We start from the raw sequence: 15,281 nt of genomic DNA on the forward strand, positions 1-15,281 counted from the left end.
AGAGAGAGAGATATTTATTACCAATAACCCTTCCCACTCCAAAAGCGATGGCAATGTGCATTGTTACTACATAAGAAGAAAGGATGATTTTTACTATCCTGGATTAAATCTGACTTTGGTACAAAAAGGGGGGAATTATGCTGGTATTATTTTAAAGAACAATTTGCAAAAACAAGTTAGGGGTTTGATTTCTCATCAGGGTTTAGTTTTATTTTGTACTTCCCAGTTACAAAACATACGAATATCAGAAACAAATACTGAATACCATTTGCAAAAAGGTAGTTGTATGACCTATGTTAGTTTCCAGATAATAAGCTGTAATGTATGGGATAAATAATATGCTGCTACAAAAATCTTTGATCATTTACCAAAAAGCATTAAAAGCCTGACAGATAGCCAACCAGCATTTAAAATCAAACTAAAAGAATCTATGAATGACAGCTCCTACTCAGTAGACGATTTTTTAGGTATAAATAAGTGATTGGAAGAATTGTCATGTAATGATAGGTCTACCTTTCATTAAACTGACACTGTGAAGTATCGTATTCATGATCTGTGGAACAAGTATTCATGTAAGTAGGTACTGATTTTGTAGATATCTTATTTGATACATCTACGAAACAAACTGTTTAAACCAAAAAAGAGCTTTCAAATGAAACTGCTTTACGTTTTGTGGGTGAACGACACAATTGAGTTCGTTACATTCGATGTGAACACGTGTGTTTACGTTACAGGTTTCGTTGTTTATGCCGATTTATGAAGTCTATAACACTTTCTACAACCAAGGCACTAAAACACACACACGCAATATTTACATTTTATGCAGTGCATAACGCATATTGTTAGTAGAGAATGCATCTCATAATTGGTAACACTGAAATATTCGCAGCGAATATATTGCCGAACATCGAAAGTGTTTCAGCAGTTCACAAAGTTCATTGTGAAGTAATGGCTATAAAACCAAATTTGTACCGTGGTTAAGCAGTAATTTATCACTTCTAGCTGTGTTTACATAAGCTACATTTAATGTGGTGAAGTTAGCAGGAAATCCACTGAGAAATACTGGAAGTGAAATCAGGAATCAGAATGCTGCCTTGAACTCCCGCCGACGTTCTGCCAACAGTCACGTGATTCTATGTTGCAGCCACGCCAGATGTATAGCCGCTGCACTGCTTGCCCAGTCTATTAGTATCTATGGTCGAAGGTCGTCTTCTACTTCTTCTCTTGTCTTGGTTGCGTGTAGACGGACATCTTGCGAGTGCTGGCAAATGTAAGCATATTTGTACTAATTAAGCAGATAATATATTGATTTAATGTTATTGTTCACTTTTAATTTGTAAGAGATGATCCCGATTTCCATGTCCGCCTTCCTTGAATTAACCTGCATTCGAATAATTTACTGTGCAACTATCGCAGCGGCCGATGCAGCCAACGACGCCATTACGTGGCGATATTAACTTACAAAAATTTGCGGAAGCGAAAAACTCGCCCGCTATTAACATAACATATTTCTCCACAGCCGCCCGACGGCGCAGAAAATAAGTAGCTTTAAGATTCTTATTTTCAGTACAACAGCCGAGAGCCAGAGCCAGGAATCTACAATGCAATAGTTAAAAAAAAAAAAAAAAAAAAAAAAAAAAAAAAAAAAAAAAAAAAACCCCTCTCGCGCGTGTGTTGGCCGCAATTGTAATTAATATCTTAGGATTTTTTGCTTTAAAGTTAACTGTCTAGCCTAGGAAATTAATATGAAAAGTTTATTCCATTGTTCAACTTATACGCTCATGTTTTAAGATTAAGCGAGTCTAGCGTTCATTAACGTAACAAATAATTTCACTGAAGATTAATATTGTTAAAAAGAGAACTTCACAATAACATTTAATTGTAAATCAAAATTGAATGAAATATCATTTTGATTAAGGCCCACCACGTAAGTCTGCAACAATCGCCATTACCAATCAACTTCTGTAGTAAATAATAAATTAAATTACGACGGCCGACGGACGCGAGATATTATGAGTAGAAGAATTGCATTGTACGTTTGCCATTGAACAACGTCGGTAGTTTCTAGTCATGCATTACTAGTGGGTTGATTGGTGACAGAAGATTGCTGTGTTGGTTCAGTTATATGAATTGCACAGTTGTTTTGATCTGTAGAATGCCGCAGTGGATGGAAACCAACATTAGGTTCATTAAGAAGAAGAGAAATAACAAAGGTAAGGCCTATTGTGCAAGCCTCCTGTGTAGCTCTGTGGGGAATATCAAACGCATATGCACATGAGATACCTTCGGTGAAAAAATAGTAAGTAGAGTGCAAATTAAATTGTGTGTACTTGTGTATTTATGTTTTTATTTTTGGAGGGGATAATTATTCGTGTGTGTATCAGTGTTAAGGGTTAGTCAGTGCCTTAAAGTGAATTTATCATGGGTAAGATAGGACAACCTAAAGCATCCGTACCAGACGAACAAAATTCTGTTAACATGGAAAGTGAGGATCATTTGCAAACCGTAAACGAATCCCAAGTCCCAAGCCACCGCCCCGGATAACATAATTTCCGGAGCGAGGGTTGGGTGGGAGGGGGGGGGGGGGGCGAGGGTCTTTGGAATAGAGTAACAACCAACTCCATTGCATGGGCAGGGGGGCCAAACGAGTGCTAGATTAGGTGGGGCATCACTATGCTACCCGTTTGCAGACCCTTTTGCTGAATTTCTGCGTTCGCTCGAACAAAGAGACAGAGAAAGGGACGAAAAATTGGCTCAGATGCTACATGAGCAGGAGAAAAATTAACGCAAAAGCTCCATGATCAAGGGCAACAAAGAGACGAAAAACTGGCTCAAATGCTAAATGAGCAAGGGAAAGAATTTACTCAAAAGCTCAGTGAGCAAGAGCAGCGCTGTGAAGCGAAACTAAACAGTATCCAAAGCGAACTTGCCGAGATGCGGGACGCTTGCAAAGAAATACCTGATCTTGTGCAAAGCCCAGCCGGCGAGATGCAAAAACTAAAGATATCGCAGGCCAGGCTAGAAGACAATGTTCATGGGTGATGTGGAGGTAGATGCACGGAAAAGTATTAATAATTATTTGGAAGTGCAAGGTCAAAAAGTCGAAAGAGAATTTAATGATTGGCTAGAAGTAAAGGATCGCGAGATATCTGCAAAGATTGAATGCGATGTAAAAACAGCTGTAGAAGAAGCGACTGCGGCCGCGAGCGTAAATATTGATGCTAGCGCTGCCGCACTACACGCCGAATTAACACAGATCAAATCCCGTGCGAAAAATGGTTCAAATGGCTCTGAGCACTATGGGACTTAATATCTGAGGTCATCAGTCCCCTTGAACTTAGAACTACTAAAACCTAACTAACCTAAGGACATCACACACATCCATGCCCGAGGCAGGATTCGAACCTGCGACCGTAGCAGCAGCGCGGTTCTGGACTGAAGTGTCTAGAACCGCTCGGCCACAAAGGCCGGCAAATCCCGTGTGACAGCGTCGACTTGCTTCTGTAGCTTACGTGTAGTTTTGTTCCTCTTTTTCAATTCGGCTTTAATTGTGTCAGGGTCCTGCACCAGCTCCAATTGTTCAAGATGGAAGTTTAACGACTCAGTGTCGTTTGTGCACTTTTCTTCAACTTTCTGGATTCGTGTGTCAACAGTGGTTTTGAAATCAGTTACGTCTGCCTGTATTTGGTTCTGTGATTGCTTTATTGTGTTAAACTCATCTGTGACGGAAGTTATACTAGCGTCAACACGGGTTGTAAGACTAGTGAGCAACTGCTGTTGTACTTCCTGTCTTTGTTCTGCTAATGACTGGAAAAACTGATTGTTTTCCTCTGTCTTTGTATCGTTTTTGTGAGGTCTCGGTGTGAACTTTTAAGACGTGCATCTAATCGGATGTCTTGTTGATCTATTCTTTCGTTAACTGACTATATTCCATCTGTAAGCTTTTTATAGGTTTCACTACATGCCATCTTAAAGCATTAATGTCATCTCTCAGAGATTTGGTACTGTCTGCGCATTGCCTAGATATGGCTTCAATTTTATCGCAAAGATGTTTTTCACTGGCCTTAAGGTCTGCATCTACCTGTTTGAAACGGTTATCACTCGTTTCTGTATATGATTTAAGCTCGTCAATGCTGGAAAATTGTTCATTGAATTGAGTGGTGTTGTCATCTTGTTTTTCTCGTATGCTGGAAAGTTGTTCATTAAACTGAGTGGTGGTGTCATCAAGTTTTTCTCGTGTTACAGAAAACTGTTCATTTTCTTCTTTCGCTTACGCCTTCTGTCCCACAATTTCGGCAGAGTCGGCGTTGTTACAATCGGATTTGACGTGGAAATGGTGGCCGAATGCCCTTCCTGCCGCCACCTCGTACCCCCCGGGACAGAAACAGTGTACCCCAACTGTCTGCGTCTAGTGTAAATCATGAAATAGTGTGAATGTGTTGAAATAGTGTGAATGTGTTGCAAATGTCTGCGGGTCGTTTAACTGAGGCGGAACGTGGGGACCAGCCCAGTATTCACGTAGGGGAATGTGTAAAACCGCCTAAAAGCCACATCCAGGCTGGTTGGCACACGACCCTCGTCATGAATCCGCCCACGGGCCGGCGCGCCTACTCGGGTCCAGGAAGCAGCGCATTAGCGCTCTCGGCTAACCTGGCAGGTTGTGGAAAAACTGTTCATCATTTTTATTAAATCTTTCATTGAATATGTGCATGAGATTTTGAAATATTGCTTCCATATTGCTTTGAATTGATGCATCGAGTGTCACCAACATTGTCCTTTGTGACGTGGAGACATCATATACAGCCATGGACGTTTCCGTTTGTTGCTTTATCTGCAAAATTGTCGTTAATAAAATCCGACGGATTTCCAATAACAGACTGAGCACTTTGCACTAGTTTTTCCTCTGACATACTACTGGCGATCTGACCAATTGTGTGAAAAGTAGGCAAATCACCGACCTCACTCAGTAAACAGTCAAGTTTCGAATTGTGCACATCAGCCATGTGCAGATCTGCGGCGTCCGCAATACCGGAATCTACCGTCTGATTACTAGTCAAATTAGTGCGTGAAATTATGGTGTCAGGAAACTGTACATTACTTTTGGAAACGGAACTCATGTTTTCTGTGGTGCTTTGCACTGTCGCGCTGCAGTGGTCACTATCAATCTAAACATTGTTGTTAATAATAGGAAAATCGTCTATTTCGGTATCTTTAACTGTGAGATTACGCGCCGGAACCTTAGCAGTTTTGCGCGGCATCGTACATCACGCACAGGGTGCAAATCCAAAGACAAAAATTCAACACTCAGCTCAAAGAAAAGAAACAAGGCGGAACATAAGAATGCCGGTGAACTGTGGGATAATTTCGTGCAAGTCAGTAAACTGCGTTGCACCAAAAAATCTAACTACTATTATCGCTACAGAGTGGTTGAGAGGACAGAATATATTTATCTGACTATTTTAATATCAAAGAATTCGCAAACCGAACATCCTGGCAGAGCTGTCGCCAAGTATAACGTTCCTTAATATAATGAAATAATAAACTTCACGATTACGTTGAATGAAGTGTTAACTTTGGAATGGATACAGAACTCGATTTGTCGTGTTGCGTGTTGTAACTGCAAGTGGTGTGCTTAATCTGTGTTATTGTTAGCAAAACTTTACGAATCGATTGGGCAATGCAACTCCCAATACCAATAAAGAAATGTAGCCACTGCAAAATACATTCAGTCCCTTACGCACTGAATCATCTGACCCTGTTCAAAACTAATAACTTTGCTCCCTATGCACATAACAAATAAATAAAGTGTCTTGCCGCTAAAGCAGCAACAGAGTAACGCGACACATTCTAGTCTCTCATAAAAAAGAAGAATGTTCTAATTACAGGCTCAACAGCGTGCAATGCTGTCCATAACACTTGAAATGCACATGAAATTCTTTTGGCTGATAAACGAGAACATTTAAGAAAATTCAACTTCTTTGAAAATTATATAGCCTGGACTGGGAAGCGGTACTGATTATGGTGAATTCCTTAACACTCAGCTTTCTAGTAAAATTATATTGCAAGTTAAGTTTAGCTTTTCAAAAACATCTGACTATTGAAGCTACATTACAACTGATTCGCAAACAATGAGATTTAAACAGCAAGTATTATCTGACTTCATTAATGCAACATAAATGCTAATCCTCAAATTAGACATAGTTCTGTGAACAAGTCTTAAAAGCATTGCAAAAAGGAAATATTTAACTAGTCTTTTTCTCAATACAGTTTACGTACATTCTCGGTTTACTCAACAATTACGAATTATCAACCAACTCATCTATACCAACAGGCTGGCTAAAACAAAAATCATCATTATTTAAATCTTTACCTTATTTGCCTGAAGACTTTTGCTTCCATGTTCAGCAATATTGACATACCTACATTAATCTAACTCTTGGTGGCGTCACACAGCACACCACAGAAACTGCCTACTCCATCGTCTTTCACTCACAGACAGCTTCTACGACTGAGCGCCCAGCGCACTCTTACTCCAACAAAACAGTACAGTATCTTTGGCTCTGTGGTCGCGTACAATCAGCGATCCACATTATCGAGCCTATCAGAGACATTCATTGTTTATAGTGCACTAGTTTCATTTGAATTTATTAAGATTCTTATCTTATTCTGGTGCCACATACAAGTGTGCCCCAGTATGCTCCTTTCACAAAGAAATAGCAAACCTTGGAAATTTAGCTAAAGCTTCAGATTTTGAACCATAAATTATTAAAGAAATGTACAAAAAGATGTTGAAAATTAAACAAAAGTGAGCCAACAACTACATTACTCTAGAGCAGAGTTTCTCAAACTGTGCTCAACGAAAAACTCTTAAAAACACAGTTTTTTTCCAGTATTTTGACGATACTAACTATTTTTTTTTAATTTTAAAGTATCGCTGTTATTACTTATGATTAAAAATTTAAGTAATCACTGAATAAATAAATTTTTCCTCACTTTTAAAATTTTCATATCCTTCAAAATAAACAAGATGTTGCATCAAATTTTCCTATTAGACTGCAGGAACACACGAAATGTAAAGAATATAATCGAAGTGCATTCGATCTGTGTCTCATAAACAACGAACACACATCCACAAAGACTAACAATAGTTTTGGAACATTAATGAAAATACAATCTACGTGGGAAATGACGAATTTGTTTCGTAGATTTGTTTCTGAACTCTAAAACCATTTGGAACATCCATCGTAGGCTGCCAGATGCTTGATAGAAGATGACCTTTATTGAACATGTATTACACTACACTATTGGCCAGTTTCAGCCTGTAGGCATTTTCAAAAGCCTGTAATAACAATATCAACAAAGTAAAAAGGTAAAACACATTTTTGACGTCGCTATACGTTGCATATTATGACTGTTCCTACACTTCTTAAAGTTGCTTCGCTAAATATGACGCACATATCAGCAAAACAGCTGTAAGATAACAGCAATTACAACATGCAAAGAGTAATAATACCAAAGAAGTGTTTTACCTTTTTAGTTTGTTGATGTTGTTATTACCGGTATTTGAAAATGGATTGGCCGAAACGATAGTTTTAACATTCAGAGTTTTCGTCGAGGCTGTGGGGACCTGAAGAGACTAATAAATTTACGGCTTTGGTACCCACGATGAAGAACATAGATTAGTCTGATTAGATCAGTTTGGCGCAAACCAACAAGTTACTGTAAAGACAATACTACACACATCGCACGTTTACTTTACTATTGTTGTTGTTGTTGTTGTCTTAAGTCCTGAGACTGGTTTGATGCAGCTCTCCATGCTACTCTATTCTGTGCAAGCTTCTTCATCTCCCAGTACTTACTGCAACCTCCATCCTTCTGAATCTGCTTACTGTATTCATCTCTTGGTCTCCCTCTACGATTTTTACCCACCACGCTGCCCTCCAATGCTAAATTTGTGATCCCATGATGCCTCAGAACATGTCCTACCAACCGGTCCCTTTTTCTAGTCAAGTTGTGCCACAAACTCCTCTTCTCCACAATTCTATTCAATACCTCCTCATTAGTTACGTGATCTACCCATCTAATCTTCATCATTCTTCTGTAGCACCAATTTCAAAAGCTTCTATTCTTTTCTTGTCCAAACTATTTATCGTCCATGTTTCACTTCCATACATGGCTACACTCCATACAAATACTTTCAGAAACGACTTCCTGACACTTAAATCTATACTCGATGTTAACAAATTTCTCTTCTTCAAAAACTATTTCCTTGCCATTGCCAGTCTACATTTTATATCCTCTTTACTTCGACCATGATCAGTTATTTTGCTCCCAAATAGCAAAACTCCTTTACTACTTTAAGTGTCTCATTTCCTAATCTAATTCCCTCAGCATCACCCCATTTAATTCGACTACATTCCACTATCCTCGTTTTGCTTTTGTTGATGTTCATCTTATACCCTCCTTTCAAGACACTGTCCATTCCGTTCAACTGCTCTTCCAAGTCCTTTGCTGTCTCTGACAGAATTACAATGTCAATGTTTAAGACTAGTATATTGTAATGTACAATGTATAGTAATGTTCCTTATTAAGGAACTTTACCATACATTGTACATTGTACATTACAATATACTAGTCTTAAAAATCTAAGTATCTGTGTATAATGTGTTGATGTTGTGATCTTTAATGTGAAGACTGGTTTCATGCAAGGTATATAGAAAAACGAGGTATGCCATTCTGGCCCCTGGTGAGCAATAACTTCTCAGATGTTCTTGCGCGCTTTGAGTCACTTGGAGGACTGTCGTGGCTGTGCATTCCGCAGAACATGGATGTTGTATTTCGCACCCAAATATGTGCCATTCGTGAGCAAGGATCACTGTAATTGCACTGTGGCACACATTAATACTGCTCAGAATACGACAAACATTATTTATCATGGTTTTCCCAAAGATAAGCATTCGCTACATAAATAGATAGTTCAGTGCAAACGCGCGGACTAACCGAATACGAAAACTAAAAGTGTGTGTTAAGTACATTTGCGGCTGAAGATTATGAACTAATATGAGAAACAAACTTTTAGGGTTATCTTCAAGAAAGAATCTACTACCCTCAGCAACTCACAGCGTAAACATTCCAGACTGGCATGGGAAAGAAATTACAGAAACCAGGCGTGCAAGCGAAAAGGTAAGAAGTTAGACGATAAATAATATTGAAAATATAAATATAACTCAAAAATTACTTTAAAGTAGAATAATTCGCATAAACTTAAAGCTTTTTTTCATGCTATACTGGATTACTATGAGACAGTGAACGACTTGCTACTTTCTGTAGGATATTATTTCTCATGGATGTAGCCGATATTTTTTTCTAGTCTCAAGACTGCTATTGAACTCTTATGCCTGCACATATAGCGTGCTGGTCGTAAGTCTTAACAATAACGATGTTTGTCGCAGTGCGTGCATATCTCTGTTGATAACATCTGTTGGTAACACTGAAGGTTGAGAGTTCGGATCCTTTTATCGGAATAAGCTAATGTAGCTATTTACGTTACTGATGGTTTATCTCTTTTGTCTGTTATTTATTTGGTCAATAATGAGAAAGTAGTGTTTTTGTATAGCACTTTGTAAATACATTCAAGAATAATAAAAATAAATTAATTCCTTAGAGATCATGAAGTCGTGTACATCGCTGCGAAGCAATACATTTGCAAAAACGAACTTTGAGGGCTTTAGAAACTGCAACGGAAAAATAAAAGAAATTCTACCAGACTACAGCTAAGGATCCCTTCATGAGCTCGTTGAAGCAGAAGGATTTAGAAATTAAAGAACTGAGGATAGAGATTGAACTTTTAATAAAGCTAAATACACAGAAAGAAGCAGCACCAAAGAGATGTGGTGTAGCCTTATGGAGCAAAACAAATGCTCGTCGCCGTGTTCTTTTGTTACGGCGGACAAAAAGGTCATCTGACGCGAAGTAAACATCAAATTACACAGAAGAGTAAGCAAAGTGTTGTCAAAAAATTTCACACTGTCGCAAATACGGTAACTGTTGAATGAAAGCAAAAGTGCAAAGTGGAATTCAGAGGACATTGCCCAAGCATTGGTTTTAAGAGCTCTGTCGCCAGAAGCATACGCTTATTTGTGAAAACGAAAAATGCCATTGTTGTGCAAGAAAGGATAAAGGAATATAAACGCACACCGGGTACTCTCGAGTTTGTACTGTGCTTATTGAACGCTAAGTGAAATAGTTTTACTGCTCAAGAGTGAATGTTTATTGATCGTATAAGTTAGCATTCGTCGGAGGAGACAATGGTCGGTCCACATTCAACTGTTCAGATTTGTGTGATGCGTGGGTTGTGTAAGCAGTGGAAGCAACAAGTTTATTGTGACTTCGACACAATTACGACTTGTTTCTTTTTTTTCTTCAGAGCGTCGTTCAGACGGCTGTGAAAGTTTGGAAGGAATTTGTGCCGATACAGATAAAACATATTTCGCAAATCTAGCAATCGGTTTTAGGTATACTTGGGTTTTCTTCGATGTACAACATCAGTTAAAGTTATTGAGGAACCATTTTATAGATAAAGGCATTTTGCTACCTATTGGGTCCAAAACATCTGGGGAGTTTGGTTGCGAGCGGAAGCGTTTAAACTCAGAAGAGCGTTCCTGGAGCCACACTGTAACAATTCTGGATGTGTGGGTTGTCGCATTGTCCTGCTGGAATTGCCCAAGTCAGTCGGAATGCATAATGGATATCAATGGATGTAGGTGATCGGACAGGATGCATACCTGTCACAGTCGTATCTAGACGTATCTGGTGGTCCCATCTCGCTCCAACTGCACACGCCCCACACCGTTACAGAGCCTCCACCAGCTTGAACAGTCCCCTGGTGACATGCAGGATCCAGGGATGAATGAGGTTGTCTCCATACCCGTACAAGTCCATCTGCTCGATACAATTTGAAACGAAACTCGTCCGACCAGGCACCATGTTTCCAGTCATCAACGGTCCAACGTCGGTGTTGACGGACACAGTCATCAAGGGCACACGAGAGGGCCTTTGGCTCCGAAAGCCCATATCGAATATGTTTCGTTGAATAATTCACATGCTGACACTTGTTGATGACCCGGCATTGAAATCAGCAGCAATTTAGGGAAGGGATGCACTTCTGTCACGTTGAACGATTCTCTCCAGTCATCGTTGGTCCCGTTCTTGCTGGATCTTTTTTCGGTCGCAGCGATGGTCGTACGGGAAAGTCCCCGCTTTATCGCTACCTCGGAGTTGCTGTGCCCCATCACTCGTGCACCGACTATAACACCACGTTCAAACTCACTTAATTCTTGATAACCTGCCTCTGTAGAAGCAGTAACCGATCTAGCAATTGCGCCAGACACTTGTCTTATACAGGCGTTGCCGACTGCAGCGCCGTATTCTGTCTGTATTTGAATACGCATGCCTGTATCAATTTCTTTGGCGCTTCAGAGTATATTGCATAACGCAAAATCATTGATGAACCATTAGGTTTTCCAGCGGAAAAAAGTGAAGTAGGAGAGTCTAATGCAGAATGGACATCAGTTATATTTCTTGGTGGAAGTTATTCTACGTGGACAAAGAAAGTAGTGGAGTCTGAAGAATAATTTGCTGCTTTACATGGAAATAGTGTTGGCAAAAAAGCTAAAGTCTTTATGCTCTATTTTGAAACAAAAGTTCCTTGAGGTTCATGACGCAGTTCAGTACAAGGACGAGGTATCTGAATCAAAGTTTAAAGTCATGAAGAAATGTGCCATAAGGAAAAGTAGCTATGGAGTGCAACTTCATCTGGTAAACAGGAACTGAAATCTGGAGGAGGCTACATTGACATATGCTTCTTGATCAAACGAATGAGTTACTTTTCATCTTAACTATCATTTATTTGGTCCTCATGTGTAATACATCTATCATGGCACTTGATTTGATTTGTCCAACAATGTATTGAACCAAACCGAAAGAAAATGAACAAGTAACATGCCACAGCGTCCGTTGTGCGGCGCATTCGCCATACATTCACACAGCTGCTCTATGCTACGCAGCCTCTCCGTCACACGTCAGGGGGCTACATTCAGTAGCAAGCATGTCTGCCGGAATAACCCCCCCCCCCCCCCCTCTCCCCCCGCCACACCGAACTTGTGGTTTCGTGCACGTCACCGCTATAGTCCATGCCGTACATGTCCCTCCGTCTCTACATAACTATTGCAACCTACATCTGCTGACTGGACTCCCTCTATCATTTTGCTCACTGCGCCTCAATGAATTACCTAATTAACTATTGACTGATGCCTCCGAATGTGTCCTGTCACCCGTATCTGTCTTATAGTAATGTTGTGCCATAAATCCATTTTCTTCGAAATCCGATTCTGCACCTCTCCATTGCTTGTCCGATTTATCCACCTAGTCTCCAGCATTCGTGGAACATCACATTTCAAAAGTAAGCTTCTTGTCTGTACTGTTTATTGCAGAAGTTTCACTTCGGTATATGGCTCTATTGCAGACAAATACATTGAGAAATGGCTTGCAGACACTGACCTGGATCTCATGTCAATGCATTTCTCATTTCAAGAAAAGGGTTTCTTGATACAGCCAGTCTTCATTTTGTATCTCTTCACTTCTGTCACAGTTATTTCTTCTGTTATTTAAACAGTAAAACTCGTCTTCTGTTTTTAATGTCTCATTTCCTAATCTAATTTCCTCAGCATCGGCTGATTTAATTGCACCAACGCTCCATTTGTCTTGTGTTACTTTATTCATATTTGTTATATAACCCTTTTTCATAAGAACATTGTCCGCCCCGGTAGCTGAGTGGTCAGCGTGATAGACTGTCAATCCTAAGGGTCCGGGTTCGATTCCCGGCTGGGTCGGAGATTTTCTCCGCTCAGGGACTGGGTGTTGTGTTGTCCTAATCATCATCATTTCATCCCCATCGACGCGCAGGTCGCCGAAGTGGCGTCAAACCGAAAGACCTGCACCAGGCGAACGGTCTACCCGACGGGAGGCCCTAGCCACACGACATTTCCATTTCATTTATAAGAACATTTTACAATGTCTTAGCCGTGTGAGTGAACAGAGATTTGTGAGGGAGCTAAACGTTTCCAGTAATTACTACCATTATACCATGTTGCTTATAAGCGTGGAAATACATTTTTACAGTTTGCATATTTTTAACTGTGCCTGATGTCATACTATTTTTTAGGAGTTGATAGTGGGATCATGTCTTAAATAAACATGTTGTGGAAAATTGGAAATTTGTGGTAAGGTCTTGTGGGACCAAACTGCTGAGGTCCACGGTCCCTAAGTTTACACACAACTTAATCTAACTTAAAACTAATTCACTAGTTCACGTTGAGGATGACACACACACCCATGCCCGAGAGAGGACAAGAACCTTCGGCGGGGGAAGCCGCGCGGACCGTGACAAGACGCCCCTGACCGCTCGGCTACCCCGCGCAAACATGTTGTGTTTTTAAATAAAAAATGGCACATTTCGACAACTGGAGCGTCATTATCTCCTTACTGATGTCGTGATACATTTACACTGTGGCTTCACAAAAGATACGACGAACGTTCAGTAAGTAATGCAACAAAATTTTTTTGAAAGCAGGTTGGTTTTATTCAGGATTCCAATACTCCATATTATTCTCCAACCTTTTGGCTAAAAAATCCTAGTTTTCAATATAAGCTCTGTTCAATGCGACGGCCTGTATGCATGTTTTTTTTTACCGTGCCTGATGTGATAATATTTTTAGGAGTTGATAATGGGATCATATCTTCAAGAAATATGTTGTGTTTTTTAAATAAAGAATCACAAATTTCGGCAACTATTGCGTCATTATATCCATATTGATATCATGATACACTTACATTATGGCTTCACAAAAGATACAAGTGGCCTTTAATAAGTAATGCAACAAAACTTTTATGAAAGCAGGTTGGTTTTATTGAGGATTCCATTATACCTTATTATTCCCCACTCTTTTTGCTACAAAACCCCATTTTCAATGTTCAATGCGACGGCATTACACTGAAACCTTCCCGTCTCCTCTATATCTCTTTTGTTACGCAACCTTCCCTTCTATAACAACCTATGAAATCTTCCCTTGGGATTTCTATCTCTTGCTTAATAATAACAAATGAAATCTTCCCTTTGAAATTTATTCTCTTTCTCAATCTTCGCATACAAATTTAATTGCTGCTTATTAAAAGTGATTTTCTGATTATTTCGACGAAACATAGAATGTGTTGTCGTCGTGGCCCTCAATGGTTATCTGCAATAACCCAAAACTGTTCCTTACCTTTTGTACTGTTACTGGATCGCCATCTGACTGCTACATCGAACTGCGACATGAATATACTTACTCTGTTTTATTATACTCTATTAGCTGCTGGTGGACAGTCATAATAAGTGGCTGCATTTATTACCAAAGCTGACCTTGTTCTTTAATAGCAAAGTTGACATTATTCTTTAATTAATTTGACTGAAGTTACGTAATTCATAGTTAAACTTTTTCTTCACATCAATAAAATTTTGCAAAGTTTTACGTTGATGGTTTTTGGGATGGGTTATAATCAGTAATGCAAAATTTCTGGCAAAAATTAATTATATTCTGAATGAAATGATTTTAAAAACGTTCAAATGGGTCTTACTTTATACAATAATCTTACAACTAGCATTGCGCAAACATACCTTCAGTAGTCTTCAGTTTCTCAAAAAAATAGTTCAATAATGTTAGTTCCTCTTGTGATAATAGTTTGCTGATATCTCTGTACATCCGTTTATAATCTCTTGTAAATCATAGCTGGTGGCTGGCAGGTACACCGCTCCTCTCAACCTCTCGCTTCAGACCTGCTACTGACTCGCTTCACATCTCGCTTACTACTGACTTCCTACGAAAGCTAAAGTGCGGTCTCTCCCGCCATCAATGCTTTCTGGTGCAGACAACCCCTGCTACCATTACAAAATGTATCAATGCGGGGTGTTTCCCGCTCTTTTCTTGAAATGTATCCATACGAGGTCTCTCCCGCCCTTTTTAAAATTCTATCAATGAGCAGTCTCTCCTACCAACAATACTTTGGTGCAGACATTCCCGGCTACCACAATTATTTCCAACATGACAAATATTCCAGAATGAGATTTTCACTCTGCAGCGGAGTGTGCGCTGATATGAAACTTCCTGGCAGATTAAAACTGTGTGCTGGACCGAGACTCGAACTCGGGAGCTTTGCCTTTCACGGGCAAGTGCTCTTCCAACTGA

General features: G+C 39.7%; 1 protein-coding gene across 2 annotated transcripts in view; it reads left to right on the top strand.

The window, feature by feature from the left end:
- Positions 1–1,212: 1,212 nt before the first annotated feature.
- LOC124595264 (clavesin-2-like) overlaps positions 1,213–15,281 on the top strand; it is a 126,153-nt gene continuing 112,084 nt past the window's right edge. Inside the window, exons 1-2 of one of the 2 annotated variants that reach the window (XM_047133935.1) lie at positions 1,240–1,270; positions 9,080–9,183. The gene's annotated coding sequence lies outside the window, so the exon portion shown is untranslated. Of the gene's footprint in view, positions 1,271–9,079; positions 9,184–15,281 lie in introns of both variants that reach the window. The other variant, XM_047133931.1, reaches the window with a different exon arrangement.

Source organism: Schistocerca americana, chromosome 2 (assembly GCF_021461395.2).
Source record: "Schistocerca americana isolate TAMUIC-IGC-003095 chromosome 2, iqSchAmer2.1, whole genome shotgun sequence".
Taxonomy (NCBI): domain Eukaryota; kingdom Metazoa; phylum Arthropoda; class Insecta; order Orthoptera; family Acrididae; genus Schistocerca; species Schistocerca americana.